The following is a 13403-nucleotide window of genomic DNA, read 5'->3' as shown; positions in this document are numbered from 1 at the left end:
AACTATATTGTTGTTAATAGGGTGGCCAAACCAACACAGAGTGACAGAAAAAAAATCCCTGCTGTGGTACTGCCGATAAAGTCCCAGACTGCGTTGGGAGGAAGCCAAGAGGAGAGTGTCATGGAGAGGGACCTGTGATATCTGCACTTGTCTTTGGTGGCAGAGGTGGATAATCTCAGCTCTTGAGGCAGCTGAAGGGCTAAAACATCCAGAGTTGGTGAAAAATATCCAGCTATGTTTTCATAGAAAATAATAGGAAGTATTCCCATTTCTTTAATATTTTTTTAATTAAGAATGAGGAAATAACATAAATTATTTTGATTTTATCTTTTATTGTTTAACGGCCATCTTTGAAAATTGACAAGATAACAAGTTTTTAGTTTTAACTTTTTGACTTTTCTCTTTCCTGTTCACCTGCTCTTTTCTTTTTCATCATCCTATTTTTTTTCCTCAGTAGAGTGAAGGGAAAATAATAGAGGAGTGAATCTAATCCTCCACTAAGCTTCAAAACAGATATGATAAAAGAATGTGTATGTAATTTATTTATTTATTAAACATCAAAACCCCCCAAAGGGGAAAAAAAGATCCATTTCCATTGGAAATCTTTTTATAACAGCTTTTTCTAAAAAATACCTTTCCTGTTTTCCAGGCCAAACGATGCTGTGTCCTTCACCATCTCCTCTGGTGCCATGCTTCCCCAGCCTCTGTCTTTCTTGCAGCTGTCTTCTACATTTTCATCTGCTTTGATTTTCACGTCTGGTGCACAGACCTGGATACCAGACACCAGCCCAGCTCTCATGGGGTGGTATAGCACAGAGAGATTTCCTCATGATTTTTGCAGATGACACTGAGTAAGAGTTGCCAAAATGAGACCAGATTCACCTTGAGTTTGCATTTCACTGTATCCTGAAATACATGCTTCTAACTTATCAGTTATTCCCTGTCTGATGTCTCAGCATTTGCTTTCTTTTCTCCTAGTTTCATATTTTGTTGAAGGCTTTATTGAATTGTGACTTGTTGATTTCAGACCATTTCTCCAATTTATTGAGATTATTTTGAATTCAGGTCCCCTTCTACAAATGTGCTCTTAGCTCGGAGTCATCTGCAGATTTTATAATGCACACCCTCCTCAGTTGTTCAAGATACTGATGAAGAACCGGAGCAGATCCAGGACTGGGACAGATTCTTTTGGGATCCAGCTGAAATCTCAGACTGGTAGTTAATCATTGACACTTTGTCTGTTTGGTTTTTTTCCTACCTAGTTGCACTCAGAGGCAATTTTACATGGGCCAGTGACTCCCACACCATCATCTCTGAATTGCTGATGAGCCGCAAAGCCACAGCACACGGTCTGTAGTCGATCTGAGGAAGCATTCTTCCTTATGAATATTTTCCTATTAAAAGTTTGATGGTAAGGCCAGACAGCAAGGGAATTTATGGCCAGCTATGCTCAAAGGTCCAAAAAGCTAAAGAACTGCTAAGCTAGACTGTATTTCCTTCATTTGCTTATGGCCACATGGGACAATATTGAGAGCTTTCCTAAAACATATATTTCAACTACTTCTTCCTTACCCACAAAGCTAGTTACTGTGTCAAAGAGGAAAATTAGTTTTCTCTGGAATGAACAACTGATTTGACATACTTTTCAATGAAATGAACAACTGAAATGATTTTTTTCTTGATAAATTCATTATGCTGAGCTGTTTTTTATCAACTGGTTTTCCTTTGGGTTTTTATATATATTGATCAGGTAATAGTCTGTTCTAGTGTTTTTCCAGGGAGACTGACTAGTGTACATTTTCCCATGTTCTCCTTTTCCCTTATTTTAAATAAAGATACTGTATTTGCCCTTCCTGCATCTCCTGGGATCTCTCCCATACCATGAATTTCAGGAACGATTTCTGAACAGATCAGAGATTTCTACAGGTGGTACCTTCAAAGCTTGAGGGTGGATTTCAGAAGGCACTGATGATTTGACCATATGTCATTTATCTCAAGATTTTTTTCTTTCTGTACTCTGGCTTGCATTTCTCTCCCCTCATTTGAATTAATTTTTGAAGTATGTTATGAAGCTTGAAACAGAGATGGATTAGGCTACTTCATCCTTCTCTGTATCAGCCATTGTTTCCTCTTTTCCTATTAAATAATAGCCTATATGTTCCCTTTTTCTGCTTCTGCTGATACTCTAGCGCTTTTACTTGAGGCTTTATGTCCGTTACTAATTGTAATTAATTTTGTGCTTTAGCATTTCTGATTTTTATGCTGTTCTGTTATGCTGGTCCTTAGCTTTGTGGTCTAGTTCTCACTTTTTCTGTAATTTCTTTTTGATTTTTCAGGTCCCTAAAGAGCTCTTGACACAGCTATAACGGTCTCTTATTCTGCTTCCTATCTTTCTATTACAATAGGATAGGTTGCCATTGTGCTTTAACATGGTCTTTCTCAGTAACTGCCAATTGTCTTGCTCTCCTCTGTACTTAAATTCCCTTCTCAGGAGACCTTATCTGTCATGCTGCTGAGTTTGTTGGAGTCTGGGAGGGATTTTCCTTGGGCTCCTGCTAATTCTGCCTTTCTTCTAAAGAACAGAGGGTGCCATCATGTCAGAATGACTGCACCCAAATGACTCCCCAGCTGAGATTTTTAACTAGTAGCTACCTACTGATTGCAATCAAGCCTAGAAAAGTTGTTCCACCAGCATCTTCCTTCACTGTTTGAAACAAATCCCCCAAACATTTGAGCAACCCAGCTGTCTGTCCCTGCTCTATTCCTTTTCTAACGCTTCTAGTGCCAGATTAATATTGTTGCCCACTGCCAGCCACAGTTCTTCCTTTTTGCTGCCTCTGTTAATTTGTAAACACAAAAAAAGCCAAGCTTTAGCTTCTCCTTGGTGAGATGGGGTGCAGTAGCATTGTCTCTTGATCTCAGCCTTAGTCTTGTCTTTGCTTCACTTAAGGAAATTACTTTTTTTTTTTTTTTTTACTTCAGAGTCAAGTTATGTGCAATCCTCCATCTGTTTTCATTCTGCCGGTCTTTTCCTGGGCAGACTGTACTTTCCCATCCCAACATCCCGGCAGTACCCCATCATCAGTGACCTGTGGTGTGATTGCCTACTAGGAGCTCCTGTTCTTCCTAGCTATCGCTTACGCTCCCCGAGCGCGTAGAGGCCACTCACCTGCCCCGCAGGCTGCCCTCGCGCCCCCCTCATCTAACATTTCACGCCTTCCAAGCAGCAGGTCCTCCTCCTTTTCCTCACCAGTAGGCTTTGATCCCGTGTCTTACAGACTCAGTGAAAAGCCACCAGCACCCAGAAGTGGGCAGGCGAGCATGCGGGAGCGTGCTTTTGCTGCTTACCTGATGGATGCACCCTTCCTGCATCCACCCGCACGGTCCTGGGAGCAAAAGCGGGTCCTGTGGATAGCTAAAGGACAGCATATGAGTCAAAACTGTTAACTGTTTCTCACACACAACATAAAAAACCCCCAGCGTTTTAGTGTCTGCCATGAAAATTGTTGTTTTCCAATAAACTGGAAATGTTTTGTTTTACAAAACAACTGCTTTCTCCTTTTCATTTTTCCTTCTCTTCTTCTGGAAATTGTCCAGTAGGTTTTTTTTTTTGTTTTTATTGTTGTTTTTGGTTTTTTTTCCTCTTTACAACAACACCCTTAAAACATAAAGAAAAGGACATTTCTCTGGACAAACATCTATTTTTCTTTTTATAGAAGGTATTTAGCTGGCTCTGTAATTTAGTGATTTCCCTCTGCGAAGTACAACTTACCCCCCTTTTTTTTTTTTTTTTAATCTTCTTTCCCCAGCTTCCCCAGAGGTGCTGGGAATCCATCCGGTAGATCCTGTCATGCTATATCAGCTGCGTTTACAAAAAGTCAGGTAAATATATTTGCCCTTTTCATTCTTAGTTTAATTTTATCCCTGCTTGTATTAATATGAGCAGCTCTCTTTATCTGGGGTTGGAGGAAGGAACTAAGAAAAGAAGAAATAAAAATCCTTACCAAAAAACCCTGCTAAGCAGGCGCATTACCTTCTCCTCTCCTTGTCTCCTGTCTTCCTGGTGCATATCCAGGAGAGATTTAAACAGAGCAGAGGAAATCCACTCTGTTCCCAGCTGAAAAGTGGGAAGGAAGGGAAGGAAGTGAAGTGAAGAGAAAGATGGAAAGAATGCAAAATAAGGATAGGGGAGAGGAAAAGAGTACAAAAAGTGAGAAGAAAGAGTGCAGAGAGGGATGAGGGGAAAAAAAAATCATTGGAAGGTGTCAAGAGAAGCCCCAAAGAGAGAGGGAATGATCTTGCCAAGCAGTCTGAGGAAAGACAGGAGAAGACATTGGAGGTAACACAGTACTTTCCTCGTGCTTTGGCTCGGGACTGTGTGGCTGAGGGTGAGAAGGCATCTGAGAAAATCACAGGCAGAAAGCGTTTAGGAAGAGAGGACAGAAGGCTCGGGGACTGCAGCCCCGCAGTGCATGGCGAGGCCGAGCGGTGCCCATGAGGAAGACTGGGGGAGACGCGCTGGTGCTGTAAAAGGGGAGGAAGGTCACTGAACGCGGGGCAGGGGCATGCCCTGCCCCCTGTCACGTGCTGCTTTTTAAAGTTCATGTAGTACAGCCCAGGAGACTGCAGCTGATGTTTTTTTACCCTCTTGCTGTTCAGCTGATTTCTGATTTCACACGACAAATGTCTACAGTGGTGGTACAGCTGCTAGAGAGGCTGGCGGAGGGCAGGACAGAGAGGGGGGTCATGGTGCTGTGGTGAACTGCTGCTCGTTGGGAAACACCGGGGCACCCAGTGCATCCTGTCGTGTGTTACGTGCCTCTGGATAACATAATTCCTAGAGGTTTTTCAGACAAGAAAGAGAGACGAGCCCGTGATATGTCATGGTGGATTGATGACATCAGCCGGGCACTGGAAACAATTGTGTGACTGTTTGCTGGGCAGCTAAGGGACTCCAACCGTTTGTGTTGATTGATAACCTCAATTTTCAGAGCCATATTGCTACATGGCCCCGAGACTGCTGCCCGTCTTGCTAAGAGGTCCTCGTTTTGATCTGATCCCATCTGCCAGCTGTTACCTGACAGCACTCCTGCCCCAAATCTGACACTACTGGGTACGTCAGATCCATCTCCGGTGAGGATAGCCCCCATGCCTGATGGTCAAACAGATGTCCTTTTGCCAGGCTTCACCACAGCGTTCGCCACAGGACACATTGCAACAGGGAGCCACCCTGCATGCCAGGCACCCCGTGGACGGGGCTACAGGGCTGCAGCCTGAGAGCAGGCTCCCGGGGCTTGCGTGAGCTCAAGCAGAAGCAGGCTGTGTTTTTGGCTACTGAGGCTTCTGGTTGGGTCTCCAGCATATTGGCTGAGGTGCTGTCCATGAAATGGGCTAAATGGGGCCCTGGCCAGGGCAGTTGCAATGTTAATGATAACTGCAGGGAGCATGGACTCTCCCTGGAAGTGGATGGAAAATTCAAAGCAGCTGAGCTGACACTGCAGGCGTCCCAGTGCTGCCACGCTGCTGTCCTGACTGGGACCAGGGGACACAGATGTGACAATGAAAGTGCTTATTATTTTTCATTTTTATTGCTGGTTTAACTTCTTCATAGGTTAGTAAAGTTTCATTTTGGGGTCTGGTGATTAGCTCTGATCTGGTCGATATCAGCTTGCCATTGTCTCTACCAATGACACTTCCTTAATGCCTCTCAGAGATACCGGCCACGGAGTCACCTCCCTGTCGAGCAGCCCACAGAAAGGTTTGTGCTTCCTCAGTCTGAAAATTAAACGTTTGGATGCTGGTAGCTGTTCTGCTGGCAGTTTTCATTAATGATGAAGAATTACCTATTATGCCAGCGTTGGGTGGCTTTGACAATTCCATTACATATTACTAATAGTGCTATTAATGTATGGCAGCTTATCCTTGTCATTTGTGCGCGTGTGTGCGCACATATATGTGTGGGTGTACGTGGATGCCCAGTGGGAGGCAGGGACGGAGACAACAAATCTGTTGGCAGAATGCAGCAGCCACTGCTGTCACCTTTCCCTTCCTCCCGGTGGGAGACCACACCGACAGCCGCAGTGAGTCTGGCAGGGGAAGACCTGGCTCTACCTCTCCTGGGAGCAGAAGCAGGAGTTGACTGATGGGAAAGATGCTGATCTCTGGTGCTGTGGCATCCTCCTTTACTGCGTAGTCTATTGGGAAACTGATTCCTGGTCCCTCCTATTTTTCATCCTCACTTCAGCTCTGCTCCCCTTCTCTCCTGGTCTTTACACTTTAGCCTGCAGCCAAACAATTCAATTTCTGGAATTCGCCTATGTGTTAGACCTCCTCCCAGGCACAGTCTAAAGCAGGTACAGGGCTGACCAAATCATGGAGGGTGGAACTGCTTTGCTTTCCCATGTCCTCAGCAGCAATTTGGCTCATAGGATTAATAAATGAAACAAAATTCTTGTGGTGCTATCATAATGTAAAAGACATTGATATGACATGCATGTGACTAGTGCAAAATTGATCCCTATTTCAAAGTTCCCTGGAGACCATACACACACAGCCTTGAGAGGAAGGGGGGCATGGGATTAGGGGGACTGCAAGCCAGAACCGTTGGGTTTTGTGTCCCTTTTCCCTACATAGGAAATGTAGGGACATAGCTAATCTCCTCCCAGGCACTGAGTGGGCAGGGACGGGCAGCTCGGCTGCCCCGGGGCAGGCTGCCCTGCTCACCTCCTGCAGCCCAGTGGCCTGGGGCAGCTCCTGCCCAGCAGGCAAGTAAGGTATCGCCAGTCCTGAGAAGAAGGGAGGGTGGCTGCTTTCATTTTGTTTATGATGTAAGGCAGGGAGAGAACTTGCAGCAGCCCTGCCCCTAAGCCCTCCGCTTGACTGGAGTCTTTAAACACTTGTTGAGGCAAACAGCAGAAGTGTGCGTGTGTGTCCACCCTTCTCACCTCTCCAGTATCTGGACAGTCTAATGTATTTAGATTTATCCTAGCAAGAGGGAGAAAAGGTGGAACGCGTCTGCTGTCCCCAGCGTACTTTGTTTATACAGACACCCTTTTATTCCTCTGCACCTGCCTAATTTGCAAGATGTTTAAGAGCAAAACTCTCCCATACAGTGCTTTGTACGATACTGAGCAGCACCAAGGTATTCCAGTCCTGGCCAGCACCTTGGGGTTTCTACACTGCAGTATGAACCCTAACGTCAATACTTTGCCTCGTCTTCTGCTGATCTGGGAGCAGAACTCCTCTGCAGTGCAATATTAGCGGCTTTTGTAAGACACAGCTGCCGTCTCGGGCTGCCTTCTGGGCTCCAGCACCACTTGCTGGGGTCATCGCAGTCCTACAGAGGCCGAGGACACAGCCCTCGCTTGATGTCCTGGTCTTTCTTCACATCCCTCTTACAAGGAGCTCTTTCCTACTGTCTTGTGCAGTGCTGGGAGTAGATGTAAACATGTCAGGTCATTTAGCTCTAGCCTGGCCTTTTCTCTTAAGGTCAGGGGGCCAGAATAGGATGAGAATTTCACTCTCTTTTTTCCCCAAGATTTGTCTCATCATGAAATACATGAGAAGAAATTTATGAAGCTTCTGAAAAAATATCTCCTCTTGTTTTTTCCTTCCCACTGTTTTGATCTCAAGCCATCTGCAGAAGAAATATCTTTAGAAATAGCTTGTGTATCAGTGCAGGTGAATTTTTCTGTGTCTTGAAAAATGGAACAATACCTTCCTACAGCTATTGATTGTCATTCCACATCTATGCTGTCCTCCTAACTTCAAATCAATTTGTGCTTTACCAAGCTCTTTGATGTCATCTTATGACAGAAAGCTAACTTTTCCCGTTAAAGGCTATTTATCTATGTCCCTTTGTAAGGTCAGTGAAAATCACTGTACTCTGGCCCCCCAAAAGTAATCCATCTAGTGGAGGAAGTGATGAGGTAGTATTATGTCTGGCAGTCTTTTTAAACAAGTCCTCAGAAACATCAGGAAAAACCTGATAGGCTTGGACAGAGAGGGGGGAATTGAGGATGTTGCAAGAGTAAGTTTGAAAGCAATCAGGGGAAAGCTTGGAGTTTATATTCTGGAAATGTCCCCTCTTCCTGAATCTACTTACAGATATTTTCTGCTGCTACTGAGGGGGGGGCGAAAATTAATAATAATCCAAGCAGGCTCCCAGGTGGCGGATGGACACGAGTCTGAATTGGAAGGATAATTTATCTCCTCAGCCACTTTGAAGTCTTTTAGCCTGGGGGAGATCTCTTGTCTAATGAGATTAATTGAATGCATCTGCAGTCTGGGTAGTTCAACTGAATTTCAGTTTTTACCTCACTTAGAAGTTGCCAGGTATCCACTCACCTCCAAAACGCCCAATGCCAACATAGCACGTGTCACATGCTGCTCAGTCTCACGCAGAATAAAGTCTCAAGTACAGAAACAGCCTCCTGCTGTTTCTACCACCGTCTGTCTATGCTGCCACTAAACTGCATGCAGTCAAATGATCAAATGCAGTTAGAAAAAGTTATGGAAGAAATTCTGTCACAGGCTGTTCTTAAGCGCAGAACGATAACGTCACAGAAAACTTCTGAACAGAAGCTTGCCAGAAGGTAGGAGAGTTAACTGGGAAAGGGTCACTCTATTTCCATCCTCTTCTTATGCTGTTCACCTCGGTGTTAGTTATTGACAATTATTAGACACAAGGCACTGGAGCAGTTTCATCTTTGGCCTGAATTAGAATAGTCATTTTTGCACCTGCTGCAGGTTCAGGACAGTCCAAAGATCTTGGTGGAAATGATATATCAAACATAAATCTCTGATGCCCACTTAAAGTATCCCATGCACCTTTCCCAAAGAAATTTGCAACTTGCAGATCAATCAGACACTGAGAAAATGAGAAACTAAGCTTTAGGCATCCACGTGGTCCTGGCTGCTTCTGTCGAAGCAAAGCACTGGATCACTGTGGGAACCCCCCTACCTAGGTGGGAGCTGCCCTGCGCGGTGGGTAGGATAGACATGGCTAGGTGTCCCCAGGAGCAAGCTGGTCAAAATATTGAAGATATCAGTGCAGAGAGCAGTCCCACTTCAATGTAGGTCTAACGGGGAATGTTGCAGCATTTAATTGACCAAGGGGAAAAGGGGGAAATTAGTGACAGGCAGTATAAGTTACCATAGACGGCTAGACACTGTAAACGGGAGGTGTTATTTCTTCCTTTTTCTCCTGCTGTAGGTCCATAAAAATGCCACAATCTTTTGGATACACTCACATTTGTTTTATGTTCATTTTTTCTCCAACCTTCTTTTCCTTTCCGCCACCAAGCTGCATCCAATTTCTATGCTTTTCCATTGGAGCGGATTATCTGATTTTATACAGATTTAGTTCTACATGGCTCTGAGATCGCATTAAAGTGCCAGCAATATGACAGTGGTTTGCGTAGGCATGAATTCTGTATTATGTGGATAGCCAGCAGCCTGGCTTCATCTTGAATAGATGCAGATTTGTTATGTATAGGTGTGTGCTTATTTGCTGAATACTTATGCCCTCTCAGCTCTGGGAGCTTCCAGGAGGCAGTTGTGTTTGCGTGACAATCTTGTTCCCAGGGAAGAATAAAGTGCTTGTGCAGAAGCGCTGGCCCTTAGGCTGTCAGATGAGGGAGGTTTTTCTTTTCTCATGTAGGTTGCACTGAAATCAGTACTGAGAAAGCCAAACTCTGAGTAGCAGAAGGCTGGTATTTTTTGCTGGTGATACTTTATTCATTTCTTTTTTAAAGGGACCTCTAGCTGGTATGCTCCTCTCCACCAGTGAAAAACAAAATGATATTGATAGCAGGCTTCTGTTAGCTTCAGCGGGAGTCTGATGCACTTCGATGCAGTGAGGTAGCTAGGTGAGCATCTGAGCCTGCATGTGTCCTCCTTCTTCTGAGGCTTGAAGACACACACTCTTACCTCGCTCGCTCTAGGAGGTACTATGCTCTTCTGTTGAGCCTCAGCTATTCTGTAAAGATATGTGGCCCCATTCATGCATAGAAATTTAGAAATCCCTTTCCCCTGTGTCATTTCTTTGCCTTGATGTTGGAGAGTGAGCTGTGTCTTGGTCAGGTACCGCAGGGCAGACCGCGATCCAGAGAGACCCTCAGGATCTTTTGAAAGGAGTGGTACAGGGAGCATTGCCACGGCAGAGTTTGGCAAGACATGGCCTTGAATATGATGTATGCAAAGAAATCTCCCTGATGGGAAGGTAACAAATGTTTCTTACGGAGTAGCTCAGGAGTTCATTTCTCTGGGCTTGAATTAAAGTCCTATTGGTTCCACCTTAGGTCCAAAGTTTGTGAGTCTCATCCTGGTGTGCCACATTGCAGGCATTATTTTTTCATTTAATAAATCTTTTCTCACCTGTCACTCCCTATCCCGTTCCCCATCCCAACAGGCACCACTATTAGAAGCAATGAAACAGCAGCCCCATTTTCTGTTTCTGTATTCTGTAGCGCTCAAGTACTTAATCACAGAGCGGATCAATATGGATGCCAGTTCTGCCTGCCCTGCTCTCCCCGGGTGAGGAGGCTGTCAGCAGCAGGGGGTAGTAGACTGGATTTTTTTTTTTAAACCTCAACCAAGGTTAGCCTTGACATTTGCTAAAGATCCAAGAAAATGTGACACATTCACCCCCCCAAAAAACACCTCTTTCATCTTTTTTCTATAAAAAAATATGAACAAGAGAAAATGATGCAACACTTTTCCATTATCCGCACCCCTACGTAAAGCAAACGTGTTCTTTCCTAGACGATGTCTAAGCAAAAAAAGGCCACAGAGAATTGGCTTTTATAGCAGACATAAAAGGTACGCCAGTGCCCTCTGTAAATGCAGATGGTGTTTGATCTGTGTGGATCTACTGTGCAATGAGTGAGACAGCTTAAAGACAAAAGACTATGCATCCTGGAGAACTTCCAGCTCTTAATCCTGAGGGGGAAATGGCAAGTCCACCTCAGCTCTGCCAGAGAGATTTTAGTGCCCTCTTACAAAGCTGCGTGGAGGGAGGTGGTGTTCATCTCCCCTGTTGCTGCAGGGACGAGGGCCTGTGAGCAAAGGTTTGGGAAATGCAATGGAGGAGCTCTCAGGGGCTCTGCTGCCCCATGTCAGAAGCAGTGTGGGACGTGTTCAGCAGGAGGGAGCCCATTGCCAGAGGGACTGGAAGGGAGGTGGCACATGAGCAAATAGCCCTGAACAGGCTCATTTTTCAGGCTAAACCTTTTCTCCCATCCTTCCTTTTTTTCAGCTGCTGCAGAGGACTAACTGCTATCTCTTAGGGAATGGCTTGTAATTGTTCTTAGATGTGTAAATCTAGAGTGGCTTATAATTGTTCTTAGGATGTGTAAATCTAGTTGAGTTCCTGGGAAAGGATGCTCCTTTGTCCTCTCTGAATGTAATATAACAGTGGGGTGATGTGGGAGGCAAGGGAAGGGTCTACATATTTTTCTCCGGAGACCTCATTTCGAAAGCTGCCTTGGTCACACAGGAAAGGAGTATGATCTGACATAGCAGGGAATCCGCCTCATGAGTTGGGGAGGGTGCCGAGTTATCTCAGACGTCGTAATGGTCACTGCACTGAAGGGCATCAGCAGAACTGAAAGGAAGTGTTTGCAGGGTTTGCTGTTCATATACTGCTGGAGTCCTGCTCCCATAAGCAAAAACACTAAAAAGTAATTCTAGCAGAACTGTGTTTCTCATTGGTAAGTGGGATGAAGGCTGACTTAGCATGGAAGGTCTGATTGACATAGATCTGGCAGCTGAGCAGCCTGTCCAATAGCTGCAATCAAAACCGATGTATCAGAAAAAAAACATTTAAAAAGAGGCTTGTGGGACTCAGACTTCCTTTAGGAGAGGTGAAGATTAACCAAACATTTCTCTGAGTGTGGTTGTGGCTGTTGGTGCTCCTGCCTGCCCAGATAGACCTTCTGCTTCTACAGCTTTTTTTCACATCCATATTTTAGAAGCTAGAGCTGAATATGAAGGACCCAGCTCTGCAACAGCTATAAATGATGTAGCATCTTTAAGCCAGATCTAATGCTGCTGATTTATGCCACTGAAAGGGCCAATCTCCCAGATGATTTTTGTATAATTCCTGCCTGAGCATCATTCTGAATAAATCTGGACTTGAGTGCAAACTGGCAGCTTCTCTGAGGGCAGGTGCACACCACGAGGGTCACTGGACTCAGAGGCAAAGTTTATAAATACGTTTTGTTTGAAGATAATGAGGATTGGCATTAAATCTCTGATGGTTCAGAGATCCAATCATACCAAGAACCCAAAAGGAGTTTACTTCTCTCTTTCATGAAACAGTATCAATAACACCATATACTGACACTGAATTAACTATGTTTATATCAGAATCAGAGATTGCAGTTGGGATCCCAGTCCCTTTGTACCAGCCACTTCCTGTACACATAGCAAGAAGCTTTCTGCTTTACAAAGCTGATTGCCTACATCCCCTAGCGAGACAAAAGAAGAGAAGACCTAGGAAAGGGAAATGATGATGACATAGCTGGGAATGAAACCAGGTATCTGAACAGTAGTCTATTGTCCTATCCTCTAAATGCTGCTATTGGGAAAAATATGCAAGCATTTCTTTGTGGCTGGCCAGAGGATGGAAAGGCTGTGTTCATTATATGCCAGATCTGGCATAAAATTAAGATTAACAGTAGTCTCCTCTGCTGCTTGAGGCATCTGGATTAGTCTCTTAAGGAAGATCTGTGACTGCTGGTAGAAAACTTGAGACAAGTGCTAGTGTTGGAGCTTGGCTTCCCAAAAACCCTGTAAAAGTTGTATTTATTCAGTTGTTGTTGTCTTTAGTAACATTCATGTAGGCAGAAGGAATATAGGAAGGGAAATTTTGTTGTAAAACATACAGAATATTATGATTTCCAAAGACGGAACAAATAAACCCTATGCATCTTTCATGGGAAGATAGAACAAAAAGTTGACCTTGATCAAACTGACTTCACTTCACTCTTTTCTCCTTAAATCTTTTCTGTTAGGTGAGCTTTTAACATGACTGTTCTCATGCAATCCTGTGCGTGCCGATAGGCAACACGAGACTGCGGATGATGGTGGCAACTGAGTCAGGGGAGAGCCTCTGCTTTCCAGAAACACTCTGTAGCAGGAAGATGCTGGAGACCTAATGCCTGTGAGCAATAAGCTGGCTCAGTTATAATGATCCTTCCTGGTCAACAGTGAGAGGTCTTCTGGGAAAGGTGTGCGGTCAGGGCAGGAAAGCCAAGAGGCAAAGCCTTTGCTATACAGACCAGGGCAGTCCTGTGACAGAGGACAGCCATGGAGCTGAGTGGTACTGCCAGGTGCCCCTGTTCTCCTATGTCTCCTCATACTCCTATTGCCCTCCCTGCTCTGCACCTTGCCAGGAGCCA

This window comes from Calonectris borealis, chromosome 3 (assembly GCF_964195595.1).
Source record: "Calonectris borealis chromosome 3, bCalBor7.hap1.2, whole genome shotgun sequence".
NCBI lineage: Eukaryota > Metazoa > Chordata > Aves > Procellariiformes > Procellariidae > Calonectris > Calonectris borealis.
Note: the sequence above shows the minus strand (reverse complement) of the source record.